This window comes from Desmodus rotundus, chromosome 4 (assembly GCF_022682495.2).
Source record: "Desmodus rotundus isolate HL8 chromosome 4, HLdesRot8A.1, whole genome shotgun sequence".
Classification (NCBI taxonomy): domain Eukaryota; kingdom Metazoa; phylum Chordata; class Mammalia; order Chiroptera; family Phyllostomidae; genus Desmodus; species Desmodus rotundus.
Window position 1 is genome coordinate 70671947 of NC_071390.1, and position 23920 is coordinate 70695866.

The 23920-nt window shown below is 41.0% G+C and overlaps 1 pseudogene; it reads right to left on the reverse strand.

The window, feature by feature from the left end:
- LOC112305404 (S-adenosylmethionine decarboxylase proenzyme 1-like) overlaps positions 1 to 23920 on the reverse strand; it is a 189953-nt pseudogene that overhangs the window by 17089 nt on the left and 148944 nt on the right.

Here is a 23920-nt window from a genome sequence, read left to right on the forward strand (position 1 = left end):
TACATACTGATATGGATGGCTCTCCAAGACATACTGTCAAATTCAAAAAACAAAGGTCCAGAAAAGTGCTCTGCTGCCACTTGCACAGGAAAATATAAATAAGTAAATCTATGTTTTCTTGTATGTGTAGAGAACATGTCTGGAAGCTGGTAGCAGTGACTGTATATGGGGAGAGGGAAATATATGACAAAGAGGGTAGAACAAGAGGTATTCAAGCCACTAAAGTGTATGTTTGTATGTGCATGCATGACACATATATAAAGAAAAGAAATATTGAAAGTTCCCCCAAAGGGTTTACTGCAGTTCTGTCTGTATTATAAGATCATGGGTGATTTTTCTCTTCTTTTAGTGTTTTGAGTTCACAAATATTCCACAGTTAAATAAAGTGCTTTTATTCTTTTTAAAGGATATTTTTTCCATTTTAAATTTCTCAATTATTCCCACCAAACAAAAATAACTGGACAGTTTGCTCTATGAAAACACATCTTTTTCTTGCATGGCCCTCTGTGTGGCCAGCTCTCTGTATCCAGGTGCCTGCCGGTGGCTCCACCTCTGTGTACCAGGCATTCCAGAAGCCCATGCTCCTGGCACCCCACGAAGCCCTGAAAGCCAAGTTGCCCTTATTGTTTCTCTCAGTTAAAGGCCTTCCCCAAATGGTGATGCTATCAGAATTAGACTTGAAGCTATTTTTGTTGCATTCTTGGCTTTAAGAGACAGGTTTCCTGTTAATACTGTTTTGACTTAGATTGTTTGGGTCTCTCCAGCAGGAGACCAGTTTTAGATCAAATGCACAGGATCCTCCTGCTGAAACAAGAAGGGCCTGGAACATACACGGAAGTCAAAATCCCCATTTTTAGAGGGTGGGAAACAGGTCTGGGGCTGTTTCTCTGTTTCTCTGCTGTCCTGGAAGGCCCAATGAAGAAAGGCCCATCCATCTGCCTAGAGCCACACAAAGCCAAGTCTTCTGGGCCAGCAGCTTGGACATCAAAGCAGCCTTGGGCCCCCTTCAGAAGGCAGGTCCCTCTCTGTGGCCCCGGACCAGGGTAAGGAGGCCTACACAGTTATATTTCACACAGAGTCTTACTCAGAGTCTTCATGGAGCTGTTTAAGACCTGCCTCTGATCAACATTATGTGAGCTGACACCCAGAGAGCCTGGGAATATGGAACCAAAGAAAACATGGTGCAAGGTCTGTCCAGACTCCTTTGAGACTCAGGCAACCAGGTAGATACCCCTTACAGGCAGGAAAAACCACTGATGAGGGGCCTGACCATTTCAGGATCTAGTACATTTCATTCTTAAATGTAAACAAGGAGTACACCCCAGACTGGGTGGTACTGAGCCAACCTGCCCAACGCATATTTGCACACACTGCTGTGAGTTGCCTCTTCAGCCACCACATCCTGAACTAGCCCACACCTCTGAAACAGGCAGAAAAGTACCAACTTGTCATCAGAGTCTCAGAGCAGTTGAGTGCTCTAAGTGAGAGAGACCTACTCTTTATTGCATATTTGGGTTCCATATTCCCATTATTGGGGCTAGGAAAGTTGCTACAGAACCTGAATTTAACAGGAAAATTCATTTTCACAGAGCCAGTCCTGATTAACAGTGAAATCTTCCAATGGGCTCAGAGTTTGGCTGCAAGTAGCTGTCATTTTACTTCCAAAAAGGCCAAGCATATTTATTTCCAAGGACTTTCTCTTTGAACCTTTGTTTGACTGTAGACCTGGGAACTGGCATCTATAGTCTCTTTCCTAATACAATCTTAAATCATCTGTGTGATCATGGGAAGAGGTCCAGGCCTGTGCCACCCATCCTGGACCTCTTCATAAAAGGGCATAACTCTGTATCCCAGAAGCTAGATGATAATTACCCCAGTAGTCAACAAGTACCCAGATGCAGTTCTGTTTTCAGAGGTCGGGAAAAGTGGCCAACATGCCTTCTCTTGTTGCAGATGAGAAACTGGGAAGAAAAGTTTTGACTTTTATGAAAGCCTTGACATTAACCTTTCATTGTAAGGTAATTTTTAAAAAGTGTTAAAAACACATTAGAAAAAAGCCTATTTAGATTTTAGGAAGATGGCGGCAACATAGGTGGGAGCAGAGTCCACTTCCCCTCAACGCCAGGGAAATACCTAGCTGATCTGAGGAGCAGAGCGAACAACCAACAGTATTCCAGCATATATGAAGATCAGAGACCAAAGATAGAGGACATTGAAAGATCTGACGGTAAGAAGAGTGCTTAAGGACGGTAAGGTCCCCTGGACCCGGGACCCACGCGGTACAAGGGCAGCAGAAGCCCCAGCCCAGGCGCAGGGGCTGCTGCAGGAGTCTTGGGAGAGGGCCAGGCTGAGCTGTGAGTAGCCAGGTGCTTGTTTGGACCAGGGGGGGCTTGAATAGGAAGAATTTCTCAAAAAGAAAAAGAAAATAGAGGCACTCAGGGGCTGGTTAGAGAACTCTCGGCAGCAGCTGAGGCCCCTGGCGCCCCTCCCCCCTCTGCCCCTGGACTGCGAGCACGGGATAAACAACCCCTGCACTCACCTGAGGCCCGGTTGCACGCGCGCAGATTAGCGAACTGGGGGCCCACGCATGAAACCCCGGCGGGGCGCCCACACCTGAAACCTCAGATGGGAGAGCATCTGGAGCAGAGGCTAGCTGCTCCACCCACAGTCCCAAAAGAGCGGACCCAACTGCCGCATGACTCAGTCCCAAGGCGGCCCACTGCCGGAGCATCTCAAGCACAAAGCAGCTGGATCGGCTGATCAACCGCCTGGCTGCCTGCCAGGGACCACACCTACAACGCCTACCTAACACCTGCGCATAGAGCCCTGCAGGGCCTACTAGCTCTCTAGGACAAAGGCAGAACACCCAGCAGAAGGGAGCTACAGGGCTAGGGGAGACTGCATTCCCCGGAAAGACACAACCCAGTAGGGGGCTGAACTACCCCATAGCAGCACCCAGAGCCCCTAGCATCTAAAACAGCAAAGAGCACCAAGGGGGAGTGTGAGTTGACCCTAATTGGTGCAACTCAAGGACAGCACAACTGAGGAATAATGGCATAGTGGGGAGCAGAAGGACCATGAGGAACTGGACTGCAGGCTGAACAACAGCGAAGAGTGTGGCCCAGGAAGGGAGAAAAGTGAAACCAATCCTTCCAACCACCCCATCCCGTACCACAGACAGGACGACCAGCAGAACTAACCTGACTGATTTAAAGCCAGCAGAAGATTTTTTCTTTTTTCCCCTTTCCTCCTTTCCCCCCGAATTCCTTCTTCCTTTCTTTTTTTTTTTTTCATTCCTTCTTCCTCCCATCCTTTACCTTTTTTATGCCTTCTTCCTGCCTTCTTTTATTTATTCCTATTTTTAATTTTTGTTAAAATTCCTTCTTATCTTGCCTCCGATCTCTCTTTATTCCCTCTTCCTTCCTTCCTTTCCTTTTCTATTTCCTTTTTCCCTCCTTCCCTTATTTTTTTTTCTCTTTTTCCCCCCCCTTTCTCTTTTTCCCACAGGTGAGACAACAAAATCTGGAGTGCTGAAAAGACTAGAGTTAGACCGTGTTACACCCATAAATGTCAGCTCCAGACCAGTACCACAAAAGATTAAGGAGACAGCACCACTGAATCCCATTGGCATTCTACCATAGAAGTTCATACCATAAACCCAGGGAGTCAGAAGAGAGCAATTCAAGAAGCAGAGGCTAACAAGAAGAGTCTCACAAACAATGGGAAGACAAAGAAACAATTCCCAAATGAAAGGAAAGGAGGAAGCCTCAGAAAGAACACTAACTGAAAAAGAGGCAAGTCAACTATCAGATACTGAGTTCAAAGCAATGTTTATCAGGAAGCTCACTGAGCTCTCTGAGCTCAAAGAGAACTACCTGAAACTACAGGGAAACTACAATGAACTCACTGCAAACTATATCAACATGAAAAAGGAAATAGAAATGATCAACAAGAGCCAAGAGGAAATGAAGAACACAATTTCTGAATTGTAGAACACAGTAGAAGGAATGAAAAGCACACTTGATGAAGCAGAGGATTGGATCAGCGAGCTGGAGGACAAAGGAGAAAAAAACACCCAGAAAGAGCAAGAAAAGGAAAAGAGTCTCAGAAAGAATGAAGAGGGATTAAGGGAAATGCAGTACAACATGAAACGTAACAATATCTGTATAATAGGAATACCAGAAGGAGAAGAAGTAGAGCAAGGGATGGAAAACATGTTTGAAAAAGCAATGATGGAAAATTTCCCTAATCTGATGAGAGAAAAAGTCACCCAAATCGAGGAAACACAGAGAATCCCAAGCAAGAGGAACCCAAATAGACCCACTGCAAGACACATCATCATTAAAATGGCAAATTTCCAAGACAAAGAGGATTTTAAAAGCAGCAAGGGAGAAAAAGGAAGTAACGTACAAGGGAGCCCCAATAAGGTTAGCAACTGACTTCTCAATGGAAACACTCCAAGCCAGAAGAGAATGGCAAAAAATATTCCAAGCTTTCAGAACGAGAGGCCTGCAACCAAGGCTACTTTACCAAGCAAGGCTCTGAATCAAGATAGAAGGCCAAATAAGAAGTTCCCAGACAAAAGAAGTCTAAAAGAATACACTTCCACCAACCAGCTCTGCAAGAGATGCTAAAGAGACTGCTTAAAGAAAGGAAGGAAAAGAGACAGAGGAACAAAGGTAGAAATAAAGGCAATGAATAACGACCTATCCATAATAACCTTAAATGTAAATGAATTAAATGCTCCAATCAAAAGACATAGAATAGCTGAATGGATAAGAAAACATGACCGACACATATGCTGCCTATAAGAGACCCATCTCAGGACAAAAGACTTATACAGACTGAAAGTGAAGGGCTGGAAACAAATTTTCCAAGCAAATAGACAGGAAAAAAAAGCAGGGGTAGCAATACTCATATCAGACAAAATAGACTTCCAAAGAAGGGCCATAAAGAGAGACCCACAAGGTCACTTCATAATACTCAAAGGAAGAATCCACCAAGAAGACATAAACATTGTAAATATATATGTACCCAACATAGGAGCACCCAAATACATAAAGAAAATCTTGGAGGACTTCAAGAAAGATATTGACAGCAACACAATTATAGTAAGGGACTTTAACACCCCACTATCAAAAATGGACAGGTCTTCCAAACAAAATATCAACAAGGATATTGTGTCACTTAAAAATACCCTAGAGGAAATGGACTTAACTTATATATATAGAGCTTTTCATCCCAAAGAAGCAAAATACACATTCTTTTCAAAGGTCCATGGAACTTTCTCAAAGATAGACCACATGTTAGGACACAAAGCAAGCCTCAACAAATTCAAGAAAATTGAAATCATATCAAGCATTTTCTCTGACCACAATGGGTTGAAACTAGAAACCAACCCCAAACACTCAAAATCATGGAGACTGAATAGCATGCTATTAAACAATGAATGGGTCAAGAACAAGATTAGGGAAGAAATTAAAAACTTTCTGGAAACAAATGAAAATGAACTCACAACAACCCAAAACCTATGGGACACAACAAAGGCAGTCCTGAGTGGGAAGTTCATAGCAATACAGGCCTACCTTAAAAAGATAGAAACATTTCAAACAAACAACCTAACCCTACGCCTACGAGAACTGGAGGAACAACAACAAAGACAGCCCAGAGCAAGCAGAAGAAAGCAAATAACCAAGATCAGAGCTGAACTAAATGACATAGAGACTAAAAGCACAATTCTAAGGATCAATGAATCCAGGAGCTGGTTCTTTGAAAAGATAAACAAAATCAACAAGCCTTTAAGTAGGCTCATCAAGAAAAAAAGAGAGAGGATCCAAATCAACACCATTAGAAATGAAAGAGGAGAGATTACAACTGATACCACAGAAACACAAAGGATTGTAAGAAATTACTACAAAGAACTGTATGCCAAGAAATTTGAAAACCTAGGTGAAATGGTCACATTTCTAGAAAAATATAATCTTCAAAAATGAAAGAAGAAGAAGCAGAAAACCTGAACAGACCAATAACAGCAGACGAAATTGAAGCAGTCATCAAAAAACTCCCAACACACAAAAGCCTTGGACCATATGGTTTCACAGGAGAATTCTACAAAGCATTTAAGGAAGAGCTAACCCCTATCCTTCACAGACTATTCGAAAAAATCCAAAATGATGGAAGACTGTCAAACTCTTTTTATGAAGCCAGCATCATCCTAATCCCAAAACCAGATAAAGACACAACGAAGAAAGAAAACTTCAGGCCAATATCTCTGATGAACATAGACACTAAAATTCTGAACAAAATATTGGCAAACCGCATCCAGCAATACATTAAAAAGATGACCATGACCAAGTGGGATTCATCCCAGGGATGAAAGGATGGTACAATATTTGCAAATCAATAAACATAATACATCACATCAACAACAGCAAAGGTAAAAACCACATGATCATATCAACAGATGCAGAAAAAGCCTTTGATAAGGTACAACACCCATTTCTGATAAAAACACTCAGCAAAGTGGGAATAGAGGGAGCATTCCTCAACATCATAAAGGCCATATATGAGAGACCTACAGCCAACATCATACTCAACGGACAAAAACTTAGAGCTTTCCCACTAACATCAGGAACAAGACAAGGATGCCCTCTCTCACCACTTCTATTCAACATAGTATTGGAAGTCCTAGCCACAGCAATCAGACAAGAAAAAGCAATAAAAGGCATCCAAATTGGAAAGGAGGAAATGAAACTGTCACTGTTTGCAGACGACATGATAGTGTACATGGAAAATCCTATAGACTCCACCAAAAAGCTACTCGACCTAATAAATGAATTTGGCAAAACAGCTGGATACAAAGTCAATACTCAGAAATGAAAGGCATTCCTGTACACCAACAATGAAACTGCAGAAACAGAAATCAGGAAAAGAATCCCATTTGATATAGCAACAAGAAAAATAAAGTACCTAGGAATAAACCTAACCAAGGAGGTAAAAGACCTGTACTCGGAAATCTACACAACATTGAAGAAAGAAATTAAGGAAGACACAAACAAATGGAAGCATGTACCATGCTCATGGATTGGAAGAATTAACATCATCAAAATGGCCATACTACCCAAAGCGATTTATAAATTCAATGCAATCCCTATTAGAGTACCCATGACATATTTCACAGATATAGAACGAACATTTCAGAAATTTATATGGAACCATAAATGACCCCGAATAGCTGCAGGAATTTTGAGAAAGAAGAACAAAGCAGGAGGGCTCACATTACCTGATATCAAACTGTATTACAAGGCCACTGTAATCCAAACAGCCTGGTACTGGCATAAAAACAGGCACATAGACCAAAGGAACGGAACAGAGAACCCAGAAATAAACTCAAGCCTTTTCGGTCAATTAATATTTGACAAAGGAGGCAGGAGCATAAAATGGAGCAAAAACAGCCTCTTCAACAGATGGTGTTGGGAGAGCTGGAGAGCTGCGTGCAAAAAAATGAAACTCGATCACTAACTTACGCCATACACAAAAATAAACTCAAGAGGGATAAAAGATTTTAATATAATTCGTAACACCATAAAAGTCCTCGAGGAAAACATTGGTAGGAAAATCTCAGACATTCCACGCAGCAACATCCTCACAGTAATGTCCCCTGAAGCAAGGGACATAAAGGAAAGAATAAACAAATGGGACCTCATGAAAATAAAAAGCTTCTGCAAGGCTAAAGAAAATAGCACCAAATTTCAAAGAGAACCAACAGTATGGGAAAACATATTTGCCAATGATACCTCAGACAAGGGCCTGATCTCCAAAATATACAAAGAACTCACACGACAGGACTCCAGGAAGACAAACAACCCAATTAAAAAATGGGCAAATGACTTGAACAGACACTTCTCCAAGGAAGACATACAGAGGGCCCGGAGACATATGAAAAGATGCTCAGCCTCACTAGCCATCAGTGAGATGCAAATTAAAACCACAATGAGGTACCATCTTACACCAGTCAGAGTGGCCAGCATAAACAGATCCACAAACAAATGTTGGAGAGGATGTGGAGAAAAGGGAACCCTAGTGCACTGGTGGTGGGAATGCAGACTGGTGAGGCCACTGTGGAAAACAGTATGGAATTTCCTCAGAAAACTAAAAATGGAACTCCCCTTTGACCCAGCAATTCCATTCCGCTGCTGGGATTATACCCTAAGAACACTGAAACACCAATCCTAAAGAACCTGTGCACCCCAATGTTCATAGCAGCACAATTTCCAATAGCCAAGTACTGGAAGCAACCTAAGTGCCCATCAGCAAATGAGTGGATCCAAAAACCATGGTATATTTACACAATGGAATTCTATGCAGCAGAGAGAAAGAAGGAGCTTATACCCTTTGCAACAGCATGGATGGAACTGGAGAGCATTATGCTAAGTGAAATAAGCCAGGCAGTGAGGGACAAATAGCATATGATCTCACCTTTAACTGGAACATAATCAACAAAGGAAAAAAGCAAACAAAATACAACCAGAGACATTGAGGTTGGGAAAAGTCTAGCAGTGGCCGGGGGGAGTAGGGGTGGGTACAGTGGTAAGAGGGGAGTGCAGGATCTATTATGAAGGACACATGGACAAAATCAGGGGTGGGGGTGGGGGTGGGGGAGGGAGGTGGGTTCAGCTAGAGTCGGGGGGAGGGAAGGGGAGAAAGGTCATACAACTGTAATGAATAACAATAAAAATTGAAAAAAAAAAGTCTATTTACTAACAATTCTGCATCACTAGGTCCCTGTTACTAATGTCATAGAAATATCTAAGCTTCAGCTAGCAAGGAGACAAAAATCCTATGGGAAGCTAAATAAAATTCAAAATCCAGGAGAATGTGCATGAAAATGCCTTATTGTGAAGTTACTGAGGCCTGACTCTTTATACCAGTATGCCCCACTTGAAGCTCCATGCAGCATATGTACTTAGAAGATATTGATCTCACCTACAGTATGGGCTGGACCAGGCTGTCTAAAGTCCAATTGTTCATCCCCCTTACTTTTACCAGTCATTAGATCAGGTTTAGCCATAGGACCTGAGCACTCCCAGCAGGATATGTGTCATAATTACTGCTTAGAATTCTGGAGAGTTTCCTCCCTTCTTCTGACCTCACAGTGTGGGGAGATGAAGCCTGGAACATTTATCACCAGGTGGAAAGCAGCTTTAGAATTAAGCCCATGGTGATGGGAATGTAAAAGTGTGTAGCAGATATGGAAAATCTGGCAGTTCCTAAAAAAATTAAACATATAATTATTCTTTGATCCAGCAACCGCACCTCTGCATATATGTCCAAAAAAATGGAAGCAGGGAATCAGATACATTCACATCCACGTTCATGACAGCATTGTTCATAATAATCAAAAGGTGAAATCAACCCAGTGTCCATCAATGGATGAATGGATAAACAAAATATAGTATATGCATAAAATGGAATACTATTCTGCCTTAAGAAAGAAGGATATTATGATATACACTACAGCATTCATGAACCTTGAGGACATTATGTCAAGTGAAATAAGCCAGTCATAAAAAGAAAAATACTATATAATTCCACTTACATGAGGTTCCAGTTGTAGCTTATAGAAACAAAAAGCAGAATGGTGATTGTTAGGGATAGCATGGAGGTAAAAATGGGAAATTATTGTTTAGTGAGTACAGAGTTTCAGTTTTCCAAGAGATGAAGAGTTTTGGAGATGGATGGTGGTAATGGCTGTGAAAAATGTGAATGTACCTAAAGCCACTGTAACTTACTCTTAAAAATAGTTAAGATGGCATATTTTGTATGTTTTTTACCACATATTTTAAAAAATTCTTAACATACCTGGGTGGTGTAGCTCAGTGGATTGAGTGCGGGCCTGTGAACCAAAGAGTTGCTGGTTCAATTCCCAGCCTGCGTTGTGGGCCAGGTTCCCAGTAGGGAATTTGTGAGAGTCAACCACACATTGATGTTTTTCTCCCTCTCTTTCTCCTTCCCTTCCCCTATCTCTAAAAATAAATAAATAAAATCTTTTTTTAAATGCTAAACTTAAAAATAATTAAATCCACATATAGAGTATGATCCACTTGAGAGAACAGCAGAGAAGTAGATGAGGATATTTTTGATCAAGCTGATCACATAACAAATTTCTATGGTGTTTAAGCCCATTTGTTTTAGGCTTTCTAACACTAAAGATCTAAGTCATTCTTACTGCTATATTGTAGATGAAAGAAGACATTACCATTAGCTTCCAGAAAACCAATGCAGTGGAGCTTCCAGTCCATAGCCATTCCCTCCTTCAGATAAGGCATTATGTAATAGGGAATAAAAATTTTATACTATTGTGACTAACCATAAAATGGAATTAGAATAAAAATGTACTAGTGAACCAATAAAAAGAACTCACATACTAGAGTTTATTTCTAAACATATTACAAGCACTAGCTGTTCCAGTTCCTATTTGTATAAGACGTGGCCTTGATGATGACTTCAATTGATACAGATCACCAAACAGCAGGAATTTGGCTGGCATTGACCAGATCGAGTATGCTGAAATTAAAGATCCATATCAGAATCAATAAGAACACTGCCTACAAGTCCAGAGCCTCTATCTACATATAAACACCCTTGTCTGCACTGAGATGAATTTTTTCTTTGTTTTTACTTTTTTATTGTTATTCAAGTACAGTTGTCTTCCTTTTTCCCCTGACTACTCTCCCCAGCCCATCCCTCCCTGCCACCCACCCTCAATCCTATGCCCTGTGGCTTTGTCCATGTGTCTTTCATGTACATTCCTTGATAACCCTTCCCCTATTTCCCCCCATTACCCCTCTCCAACCTTCCCTCTAGTTACTGTCAGTTTGTTCTTTATTTCAATGTCTCTGTTTATATTTTGCTTGTTTGTTTGTTTTGTTTACTAGATTCAACTTACAACTGAGATCATATGGTATTTCTCTTTCACCACCTGGCTTATTCAACTTAGCACCATACACTCCTGACCCATCCATGCAGCTGGAAAGGGTAGGAGCCCCTTCTATAGTGATGTGTAGCATTCGATTGTGTAAATGCCCCATTAATTTTTGGTGCATTCATTTACTGATGAGCACTTAGGTTGCTTCCACCACTTAGCTATTGTAAATTGTGCAGCAATAAACATTGGGGTACATAGGTTCTTTTGAATTGGTGATTCAGGATTCTTAGCATACAATCCCAGAAATGGAATTGCCAGCTCATAGGGCAGTTCCATTTTTAGTTTTCTGAGGAAGTGACATGCTGTTTTCCGCAGCAGCAGCACTAGTCTGCATTCCCACCAACAGTGCAATAGAGTTCCTTTTTCTCCACAACCTCAAGAGGGCTTATCATTTGTTGATTCGTTTATGATAGCTATTCTGACCAGTGTGAAGTGGTATCTCATTGTGGTCTTAATTTACATCTCTCTGATGGCTAGTGATTCTGAGCATCCTTTCATATGCCTTTGGGCCCTGTGTATGTCCTCCTTGGAGAACTGTCTGTTCAAGCCCTCTGCCCATTTTTTAATTGGGTTGTTTGTCTTCCTGGAGTGGAGTCATGGAAGTTCTTCATATATTTTGGAGACCAAAGCAAATATATTTTCCCATACGGTTGGTTCCATTTTCATTTTGTTGATGTTTTCTTTAGCCATGCAGAAGCTTTTTATTATGATGAAGTCCCATTTGTTTATTCTTTTCTTTATGTCCCTTGCTCTAGAGCACATACCAATGAAAATATTCCTATGTGGAATATCTGAGATTTTCCAGCCTATGTTTTCCCCTAGGACTTTTATGGTGTTGCAACTTATATTTAAGTCTTTATCCTTATGTTGTATGGTATAAGTTTGTGGTCAACTTTCATTTTTTTGACATGTAGCTGTCCAGCTCTCCCAAAACCATTTGTTGAAGAGGCTATTTTTACTCCATTTTATCTTCTTCCCCCTTTGTCACATATTAACTGACCATAGAGACTTGAATTTATTTCTAGGCTCTCTATTCTGGTCCATTGAATTGTGTGTCTGTTCTAATGTTAGTACCAGACTGTTTTGATTACTGTGGCCTTGTAGTATAGTTTGATATCAGGTATTGTGATACCTCTTTGTTCTTCTTTCTCAGAATTGCTGTGACTATTCAGGATCATATACAGTTCCATGTAAATTTTGAAATTTTTTTTCCTATATCTGTGAAATATATCATTGGTATTTTAATATGGATTGTGTTGAATCTATGAATTGCTTTGGGTCTTATGGTAGTTTTGATGATGTTAATTCTTCCAGTCCCTGAATACAGTATGTGCTTCCACGTATTTGTATCTTCCTTAATTTCTTTCTTCAGTGTTGTATAGTTTTCTGAAAATGTCTTTTACCTCCTTGGTTAGGTTTATTCCCAAGTACTGTCTTTTTATTGTTGCTATAGCACATGAAATTTTTTTCCTGTTATCAGTTTCTCATATTTCATTCTCAGTGTATAAAAGTGCCTTCAATTTCAGAATACTGCCTTTCTATTCTGCCTTTCAAAAAAAAATACTGCTGTTTTGCCAAATTCACTTATGAGGTCGAGTAGTTTTTTAGTGCCTTCCATAGGATTTTCTATGTACACTATCCTGTCATCTGCAAATGTCTTGCTTCCTATTTTCCAATTTGGATGCCTTTTATTTATTTTTCTTGTCTGATCACTGTGGCTAGGACTTCCAATACTATATTGAAGAGAAGTAGTGAAAGTAGACATCCTTGTCTTGTTCCTAATCTTAGTGGGAAAGCTCTGAGTTTTTGTCCATTGGCAGTAGGTTTCTTATATATTGCCTTTATTATGTTGAGGTATGCTCCATCTACTCCCACTTTGCTAAGTGCTTTTATCATAAGTGGGTGCTGTACCTTATCAAATGCTTTTTCTACAGCTACTGATATGACCATGTGATTTTTGTATTTCCTTTTGTTTATGTGGTGTATTATGTGTATTGATTCGCAAATACTGAACCATCCTTACCTCTCTGGGATGAATCCCACTTGATCATGGTGCATGATCTTCTTAATGTATTACTGAATGTGGTTGGCGAATATTTTGATGAGGATTTTAGTGTGTATTTTCATGAGCCATACTGGCCTGTAATTTTCTTTCTTTGTGTGTTTTTATCTTTGGGATTAGGATGATGCTGGCCTCACAAAGAAGTTTGGGAGTCTTCCCACTTGAATTTTTTTAACAGTCTCTGAAGAACAGGGGTTAAGTCTTCCTTAAATTTTTTGTAAAATTCTCCTGGGAAACTGTCTGGTCCATGGATTTGGCATGCCAGCAGTTTTTTGATTATTGCTTCAATTTCATCAACTGTTATTGATCTGTTCAGGCTTTGTACTTCTTCCTGATTCAATTTTGAAATATTATATTTTTCTAGAAATTTGTCCATACTACCCAGGTTTTCAAATTTCTTGGGTTATAGTTGATCCTAGCAATTTCTTAAAATCCTTTCTATCAGCTGTAATCTCTCCTCTATCATTTCTGATTTCATTTATCTGGGTCCTCTCTCTTTTTTCCTGATGAGTCTGCTTAAAGGCTTCTCAATTTTGATTATCTTTGCAAAGAACCAGCTCCCAGATTTATTGATCCTTTGAATTGTTCTTTCAGTCTCTATGTATTTTAATTCAAGTCTGATCTTGGTTATTTCCCTCATTCTACTTGCTCTGGGCTGTTTCTGTTGTTGTTCCTACAGTTCTTGTAGGTGTAGGGTTAGGTTGTTTATTTGAAATGTTTCTATATTTTTTAGGTAGGCCTGTATCACTATGAACCATGAGTTTTGGACTGTTGTGTGTTCATTTTCATTTGTTTCCAGAAACTTTTTTATTTCTTCCGTGATTTCATTCTTGACCCATTCATTGTTTAATACCCTGCTATTCAATCTCTATGAATTTGAGTGTTTTTGAGTTTGTACTTGAGGTTGGTTTTAGATTCAGGCCATTGTGGTCTCAGAAAATTGTTGATATGATTTCAATTTTCTTGAATTTGTTGAGGCTTGTTTTGTGTCCTATCATCGGGTCTATCTTTGAAAATATTCCATGTGCATTTGAGAAGAAATTGTATATTCCTTCTTTGGAATGAAAGGTTATATATATACATATATATATAATATATAATATACATATATATACATAAACATATATATGCATTATATACACATATGTTATATATATTTATATATTATATATAAAGGTTATATATATATAACCTTTCATCCCAAAGAAGATATATGTATATATACACACACATATATATCTGATATATATATATATATATATATATATATATATATATATATATATATAATCAGTTAAGTCTATTTGATCTAGGGCATTGTTCAATGCCATAATATATTTGTTGATATTTTGCTTGGAAGATCTATCCATTGCTGACAGTGGAGCCCCTAGTATAAATGGGTTGCTGTCTATATATTTCTTGAAGAGCTCCAGGATTTTCTTTATATATTTGGTTGAAGCTATGTTGGTTACATATATGTTTATAATGTTTATGTCTTCTTGATTGATTCTTCCCTTGAGCATTTTGAAGTGTTCTTGTGTCTCTTCTTGTGGCCTTTGTTTTGAAATCTATTAGGTCTGATATAAGTAATGCTACAACAGCTATTTTTCCTGCCCATTTGCTTGGAAAATCTATTTCAAACCACTTGCTTTCAGTCTATGTAGGTCCTTTTTTCAAGGTGGGGCTCTTGAAGACAGCATATGTCCGTGTAATGTTTTCTTATCCATTCAGCTACCCTATGTCCTTTTTTAAATTGTTCTTCAGGTACGGTTTTCTGTATTTACCCCAACCCCTTCTCACCAACCAAGCCCTCCCCACAATCCCAGCCCTTCCCACCTCTTTCCCCTGTTTCCAACCTTCCCTGTTACTTTCCATGTGTCCTTTATAATTATTCCTGTAAACCAGTCACCCTTTTCCCTCATTATACCCTGCCCTCTCTCCTTTGGTCACCATCAGCCTGTTCTCAATTTCAATGATTCGGTTATATTTTGCTTGCTTGTTCTTTTATTATTATTATTATTATTAAGTTCTAGTTAAACATAAGACCATATGGTATTTGTCTTTCACTGCCAGGCTTATTTCGCTTAGCATATGTCCCTCCAGTTCCATCCATGCTGTTGCAAAGGGTATAAGCGCCTGGTCTCTCCCTGTTATATAGAATTCCACTGTGTAAGTTTACCATAGATTTTTTTTTTAATTTTTATTGTTATTCAATTAGAGTTGTATGCCTTTTCTCACCATGCCCCCACTCAACCACAGCCAAACCTCTCCCTCCACCACCTCCACCCTCCCCCTTGATTTTGTCCATGTGTCCTTTATAATAGTTCCTGTAATCCCCTATCCTCACTGTACCATCCCCATTCCCCCCAGGCTATTGTTAGATTGTTCTTAACTTCGATATCTCTGGTTATATTTTTTTACTTGTTTCTTCTGTTCATTATGACCCAGTTAAGGGTGAGATCATATGGTATTTGTCCCTCACCGCCTGCCTTATTTCACTTAGCATAATGTTCTCTAGTTCCATCCATGCTGTTGCAAAGGGCATAAGCTCCTTCTTTCTCTCTGCTGCGTAGAATTCCATTGTGTAAATATACCATGGTTTTTGGATCCACTCATTTGCTGATGGGCCCTTAGGTTGCTTCCAGTACCTGGCTATTGTAAATTGTGCTGCTATGAACATTGGGGTGCACAGGTTCTCTTGGATTGGTGTTTCAGGGTTCTTAGGGTATAGACCCAGCAGTGGAATCGCTGGGTCAAAGGCCAGGTCCATTTTAAGTTTTCGGAGGAAATTCCATACTGTTTTCCACAGTGGCCTCACCAGTCTGCATTCCCACCAACAGTGCACTAGGGTTCCCTTTTCTCTGCATCCTCTCCAACACTTGTATTTCATAGATTTGTTTATGATAGCCATTCTCACCAGTGTGAAGTGGTAACTCCTTGTGGTTTCAATCTGCATATCTCTCATGGCTAGTGATACTGAGCATCTTTTCAGATGTCTCTGGACCCTCTGTATGTCCTCCTTGAAAAATTCTATGTTCAAGTCCATTGCCAATTGTTTAATTGGGTTGTTTGTCTTCCTGGACTGCAGTCGTGTGAGTTGTTTATATATTTTGGAGATCAGGACCTTGTCTGAGGTAACATTGGCAAATATGTTTTCCCATACTGTTGGTTCTCTTTTTATTTTAGTGCTGTTATCTTTAGCCATGCAGAAGCTTTTTATTTTGATGAGATCCCATTTGTTTATTCTTTCCTTTATGTCCCTTGCTTCAGGGGACATGTCTGTGAGGATGTTGCTGCTCAGAATGTCTGAGATTTTCCTGCCAAAGTTTTCCTCTACTACTTTTATGGTGTCATCACTTATATGTAAGTCTTTTATCCACCTTGAATTTATTTTTCTGTATAGCATAAGTTGGTGATCGAGTTTCATTTTTTGCATGCAACTGTCCAGATCTACCAACACCATTTGTTGAAGAGGATGTTTTTGCTCTGGTTTATGTTCCTACCTCCTCTGTCAAATATTAATTGACCATAAAGCCGTGAGTTTATTTCTGGGCTCTCCGTTCTGTTCCATTGGTCGGTGTGCCTGCTTTTATGCCAGTACCAGGCTGTTTGGAAACAGTGGTCTTGTAATACAGTTTGATATCGGGTATTGTGATCCCTCCTGCTTTGTTCTTCTTTCTCAAAATTGCTGCAGCTATTCGGGGTCATTTATGGTTCCATATGAATTTCTGAAATGTTTGTTCTATATCTGTGAATTATGTTATGGGTATTTTAATAAGGATTGCATTGAATCTATAAATTGCTTTGGGTAGTATGGCCATTTTGATGATGTTAATTCTTCCAATCCATGAGCATGGTACATGCTTCCATTTGTTTGTGTATTCCTTACTTTGTTTCTTCAATGTTGTGTAGTTTTCTGAGTACAGGTCTTTTACCTCCTCGGTTAACTTTATTCCTAAGTACGTTATTTTTCTCATTGTTATATCAAATGGGATTTCTTTCCTGATTTCTGTTTCATTGTTAGTGTACAGGAATGCTTTTGATTTCTGTGTATTGACTTTGTATTCAGCTGTTTTGCCAAATTCATTTATTAGGTTGAGTAGTTTTTGGGTGGAGTCTATAGGATTTTCCATGTACACTATCATGTCATCTGCAAACAGTGACAATTTCATTTCCTCCTTTCCAATTTGGATGCCTTTTACTGCTTTTACTTCTCTGATTGCTGTGGCTAGGACTTCCAGTACTATGTTGAATAGGAGTGGTGAGAGAGGGCATCCTTATCTTGTTCCTGATCTTAGTGGGAAAGCTCTAAGTTTTTGTCCATTGAGTATGATGTTGGCTGTAGGTGTCTCATATGGCCTTTATTATGTTGAGGAATGCTCCCTTTATTCCCACTTTGCTGATTGTTTTTATCAGAAATGGGTGCTGTATCTTATCAAATGCTTTTTCCGCATCTATTGATATGATCATGTGATTTTTGTCTTTGCTGTTGTTTTTGTGATGTATTATGTTTATTGATTTGTGAATATTCTACCATCCTTGCATCCCTGGGATGAATCCCACTTGGTCATGGTGTATGACCTTTTTAATGTGTTGCTGGATGCGGTTTGCCAATATGTTGTTGGGAATTTTAGCGTCTATGTTCATCAGCGATATTGGCCTGAAGTTTTCTTTCATTGTTGTGTCTTTATCTGGTTTTGGGATTAGGATGATGCTGGCTTCATGAAAAGAGTTTGGGAGTCTTCCATCATTTTGGTTTTTTTGAATAGTCTGTGAAGGATAGGGTTAGCTCTTCCTTAAATGCTTCATAGAATTATTCTGTGAAACCATCTGGTCCAGCGCTTTTCTGTGTTGGGAGTTTTCTGATGACTTCTTCAATTTCGTCTGCTGTTATTGGTCTGTTCAGGTTTTCTGCTTCTTCTTCATTCAGTTTTGGAAGATGATATTTTTCTAGAAATGTGTCCATTTCCCCTACGTTTTCAAACTTCTTGGCGTACAGTTCTTCGTAGTAATTTCTTACAATCCTTTGTATTTCTGTGGTGTCAGTTGTAATCTCTCCTCTTTCATTCCTGAAGGTGTTGACTTGGATCCTCTCTCTTTTTTCTTGATAAGACTGCTTAAAGTCTTGTCGATTTTGTTTATCTTTTCAAAGAACCTTCTCCTGGATTCATTGATCCTTAGAATTGTGCTTTTAGACTGTATGTCATTTAGTTCTGCTCTGATCTTGGTTATTTCCTTTCTTCTACTTGCTCTGGGCTGTCTTTGTTGTCATTTGTTGGGAACCGCCCTGCCTGGTTTCAGAGGCTGTAACCCCCCATGGTTAAGGCTCAGTCAGAGTTGGGACCATAAGCCGCTAAGGAGACAAATCTTATCTCCCAGGCCGAAGTGCCACCTCTGCCCACTTCACCCTGCTTGGCCCTGAGATTGACCACTTAGCCAATGACGGGTAAGAATCCTCAAGGAAGGATCAACCTAAGACAGGCTCTGGTCACCTGGGTTAAGCCCCCAGGGAAGGACTCGGGGGGGGGGGGGGCTGTGGCAAAAGGAGTTGATGGACCCTCGCCCCTTGGCTTTGAAATAGCCCAAGTCCTCATTCTGTCTGCAATAAGTCTCCTAATCTCTTGGCTGCTTTACTTCCCTTGCCTGACTTAAGCCTGAAGTGATAACAGAGGGCTGTGCAGTCCTGTGCTGGGAGGGGCGGATTCCCTGGGGAATCAGGACTAAGAAAATATGTACATTCCTGTGAAAGCTACTTAATTTGTACCCTCAGTTTAAAGGATAAGGGTCCAGACCTGAAATGAGTCTGACGCCTAAAGTTTTATAGCCCTCTAACTAATTGGCTGTAACTTAGAATAAGCCCTAAAAGTTCTCTGTAAATCATGTATTGTTTTACCCTTACTGCCTAACAATGATTGATGAGCTTTATCTGTATTCCTGTGTCAATAAACCTAATAAAAGCCCATGGAGAGAAAGGCTCTGGGCCCTTCTCTGAGAGATCGGCCACCTCTTCTCCCCAAGCAGATCATGTCTTGGTAGTCTTATTCTTCATCCATGGTGGACCAGGGGGCTGCATTAAAGCGGCCCGACAGTCATTCCTCAAGTTCTTGTAGGCGTAGGGTTAGGTTGTTTGTTTGAAACGTTTCTACCTTTTTAAGGTATTGCTATGAACTTCCCAGGTTTGGGATTGTTGTGAGTTTGTTTTCATTTGTTTCCAGGAAGTTTTCGATTTCTTCCCTAATCTCGTTCTTGACCCATTCATTGTTGAATAGCATGCTATTCAGTCTCCATGATTTTGAGTATTTTGGGTTTTTTTTCCTTTGGGTTGGTTTCTACTTTCAGTACCTTGTGGTCAGAGAAAATACTTGATATGATTTCAATTTTCTTGAATTTGTTTAGGCTTGTTTTGTGTCCTATCATGTGGTCTATCTTTGAAAATGTTCCATGTAAACTTGAAAAGAATGTGTATTTAGCTTCTTTAGGATGAAAAGGCCTATATATATCAGTTAGTCCATTTCCTCTAGGGTATTGTTAGGTGACACAATATCCTTCTTGATATTTTGTTTGGAATACCTGTCCATTTTTGACAGTGGGGTGTTAAAGTCCCTTACTATAATTGTGTTGCTGTCAATATCTTTCTTGAAGTCCTCCAAGATTTTCTTTATGTATGTGGGTGCTCCTATGTTGGGTGCATATATATTTACAATGTTTATGTCTTCTTGGTGATTTCTTCCTTTGAGTATTATGAAGTGACCTTCTGGGTCTCTCTTTATGGCCCGTATTTGGAAGTCTATTTTGTCTTCTATGAGTATTGCTACCCATGCTTTTTTTTCCTGTCTGTTTGCTTGGAATATTTGTTTCCAGCCCTTCACTTTCAGTCTGTATAAGTCTTTTGTCCAGAGATGGGTCTCTTGTAGGCAGCATATGTGTGGGTCATGTTATCTTATCCATTCAGGTATTCTATGTCTTTTGATTGGAGCATTTAGTCAATTTATGTTTAAGGTTATTATCAATAGATAGTTATTCCTTACCATTTTTTCCTACCTGTGTTCCTCTGTCTTTCTCTTTTCCTTCCTTTCCTTAAAGCAGTCCCTTTAGCATCTCTTGCAGAGCTGGTTTGGTGGAAGTGTATTCTTCACACTTCTTTTGTCTGGGAAGCTCTTTATTTGGCCTTCTATCTTGATTGAGATCCTTGCTGGGTAAGGTAGTCTTGGTTGTAGGCCTCTGGTTCTCATCACTTGGAATATTTTTTACCATTTTCTTCTGCCTTGGAGCATTTCCATTGAGAAGTCAGTTGCTAACCTTATTGGGGCTCCCTTGTATGTTACTTCCTTTTTCTCCCTTGCTGCCTTTAAGATCCTCTCTTTGTCTTGGAAATTTGCCATTTTAATTATGATCTGTCCTGCAGTGGGCCTCTTTGGGTTCCTCTTGCTTGGGACTCTCTGTGTTTCCTGGATTTGGGTGACTTTTTCTCTCCTCAGATTAGGGAAATTTTCCATCACTACTTTTTCAAACAGGTTTTCTATCCCTTGCTCTTCTTCTTCTCCTTCTGGTATCCCTATTATATGGATATTATTACCTTTCATGTTGTCCTGCATTTCCCTTATTACCTCTTCATTCTTTCTGAGCCTCTTTTCCTTTTCTTGCTCTTTCTGGGAGTTTTTTCCTACTTTGTCCTCCAGTTCACTGATCTGATCCTCTGCTTCATCGAGTCTGCTTTTGATTCCTTCTACTGTGTTCTTCAGTTCAGAAATTGTATTCTTCATTTCCTCCTGGCCCTTGTTGATAGTTTCTGTTTTATTTTTCATGTTGATATAGTTTGCAGTGAGTTCATTGTAGTTCCCCTGTAGTTTCTGGTAGTTCTCTGTGAGCTCAGTGAGCTTCCTGATAACCATTGCTTTGAACTCAGTATCTGATAGTTGAGTTGCCTCTATTTCAGTTAACATTCTTTCTGAGGCTTCCTCCTGTCCTTTCATTTGGGGATTGTTTCTTTGTCTTCCCATTGTTTGTGAGACTCTTCTTGTTAGCCTCTGCTTCTTAAATTGATCTGTTCTGACTCCCTCGGTTTATGGTATGAACTTCTATGGTAGAATGCCAGTGTGATTCAGTGGTGCCGTGTCCTTAATCTTCTGCACTCACTGGTCTTTAGCTGACATTTATGGGTGTAGCACGGTCTAACTCTGGTCTTTTCAGCACTCCAGGATTTATTGTCTCACGTGTGGGACAAGGAGAAAGAGGGAGGAAAAAATAGAGAGAGAAGGGATAGAAGGAAAAGGGAATAGAAGGAAAAGGAATGGAAGGAAGGAAGGAAGGTAGGAAGGAAGGAAGGAAGGAAGGAAGGAAGGAAGGAAGGAAGGAAGGAAGGACTTAAAAAGATCATGGGAAAGATAAGAAGAAGGAATTTTAACAAAATTAAAATAAATAAATTAAAGAAGGCAGGAAGAAGGAATAAAAAAGTAAAGGATGGAAGGCAGAAGGATGAAAAAAAACAAAGAAGGACAGAAAGGAAGAAGGAATTTAGGGGGATAGGAGAAAAAAAAGAAGAAGAATAAGAGAAAGGGAAAAGAAAAGTCTTCTGCTGGCTTTAAACCGGTCAGGTTAGTCCTGCTAATCTTTCAGTCTGTTAAATGGGAGGGGCTGGTTGGAGGTATTGGTTTCACTTTTCTCCCTTCCTGAGCCACACTCTTCGCTGTTGTTAGCCTCCAGTCCAGTTCCTCAGGGTCCTTCTGCTCCCCCCTAGGCCTTTAGTCCACCCGTTGTACTGTCCTTGAGTTGCACCAATTAGGGGTAACTCACACTCCACCTTCTTGCTCTTTGCTGTCTTAGATGCTAGGGGCTCTCGGTGCTCCTTGGGGGTAGTTCAGCCCCCTACTGGGTCAAGTCTTTCTGGAGACGGCAGTCTCCCCTAGCCCTGCAGCTCTCCTCTGCTGGGCATTCTGCCTTCCTCCTAGAGAGTCATTAGGCCCTGTAGGACTCTTTGCGAATGGGCTACGTGGGAGTTGTTCAGTCCCCGGTGCTTCAGGTGTGGTCTCCAGTGGACATCCAGGTCATTGATTGGGTTGCGTGGCCAATCCCCTGCTTTGGGCCTGTGCACCAGGGCAGCCAGCCATTGATCCCGGTGGGCACCCACCTCAGTTTCATGTGTGGGTGCCCCCTCAGGGTTTCAGATGTGGGCGCCCAGGCCACTGATCGAGGTGTGTACCCACCCAGGTGCTTTGGGCCTATGCACCCAGGCAGCTGCACAGCTGATCTGGATGCACACTGATCCCTGGCTTTGGGCCTGTGCGCCAGGAGCAGCCGGGTCACTGATCAGGTTGCGTGCCCACCTGGGGTTTCAGGTATGGACTCCAGGCCACTGATTTGGGTATGCGCCCACTGGGGCATTTTGGGCTTGTGTGCCCAGGCAGCCAGGCTTCTGATCAGGGTGCGTACCCACCCAGGGTTTCAGGTGTGGGCGCCCAGTCTGCTGATCTGGGTGCGCGCCAACCGGTTCTCAGGTGTGTGCTGGGGCTGCTTATCCTGCATTCACAGTCCAGGGGCTGAGGGTGTAGGGGCACAGGAGACCATGGCTGCCGCCGAAGAGTTCTCTAACTAGCCGCTGAGTGCCTCTATTTTCTTTTTCTTTTCAAGAAATTCTTCCTATTCAAGCACCCTGGTCCAAACAAGCTGCTGGCCTCTCACACAACTCAGCCTGGCTCTCTCCCAAGAATCCTGCAGCAGACCCTGCACCCCGGCCGGGGGCTTCAGCCACCCTGGTCCCTGCGCTGGTCCTAGGGACCTTATTGTCCTTAAGCACTCTTCTTACCGTCTGATCTTTCAGTGTCCTCTATCTTTGGTCTCCGATCTTCATATATGCTGGAATACCGTTGGCTGTTGGCTCTGTTCCTCAGATCAGCTATGCATTTCAGTGGTGCCAAGGGGAAGTGGACTCTGCTTTCACCTATCTCACCACCATCTTCTGAAATGTACCATAGTTTTTTGATTCATTCATTTGCTGTTGGGCACTTAGGTTGCTTCCAGCACTTGGCTATTGCAAATTGTGCTGCTATGAACATTGGGGTGCATAGGTTCTTTTGGATTGGTGTTTCAGGGTTCTTAGGATGTAATCCTAGCAGTGGAATTGCCAGGTCAAAAGGCAGTTCCATTTTTAGTTTTCTGAGGAAATTCCGTACTGTTTTCCATAGTGGTTACACCAGTCTGCAATCCCACCAACAGTGCAAAAGAGTGTGGGGAACCGTTCCAAGCGTGGGAAATGTGGCTCAGCCCCCACTTGGAAAACCAGTGGGGAGGGAAGTAGGCGGGCAGGACCCACGTCCATGGATAAGTTCTCCAGTGGGAAATCAGGCCTGCATTGTACTTAGACTGCTATGAGACTTGCTCTTGCTAAAACTCCCTCACCCTGAATTGAGGAAGCAAATGTTTACTGAGTATCTTTATCTTCCCAGAATCTGGGCTAGACCCCCCAGGTATGGGACAAAGCCTTTTCGACCATTTCTCCTTTTACATTGCAAATATCCCCCTTTGATGTACTCAGTGACTTCCTCTCCTGTGTCTGCAAAGATAACCACCCCAAACAAACCTATGAATAATAAATGAGGACCATCTTTGACGTAGGAGGCCTAGAAAAACAATAAAGCCTGTCCAGGCAGGGGTGAAGAGGTCTCTCTCTCTAACTTGGAGAGTGGCCACGTAGCCCCTTTTCCCCCACCGGATTTCTATAGTCCCTGTGTATGTGTGTTTGAATACTGAAACCTCAACAGCAGATCTTGCAGGACAAGATCCGCGCCAATAGAGTTCCCTTTTCTCCACAACTTCTCCAACATGTGTTGTTTGTTGCTTTGTTTATGATGGCCTTTCTGACTGGTGTGAAGTGG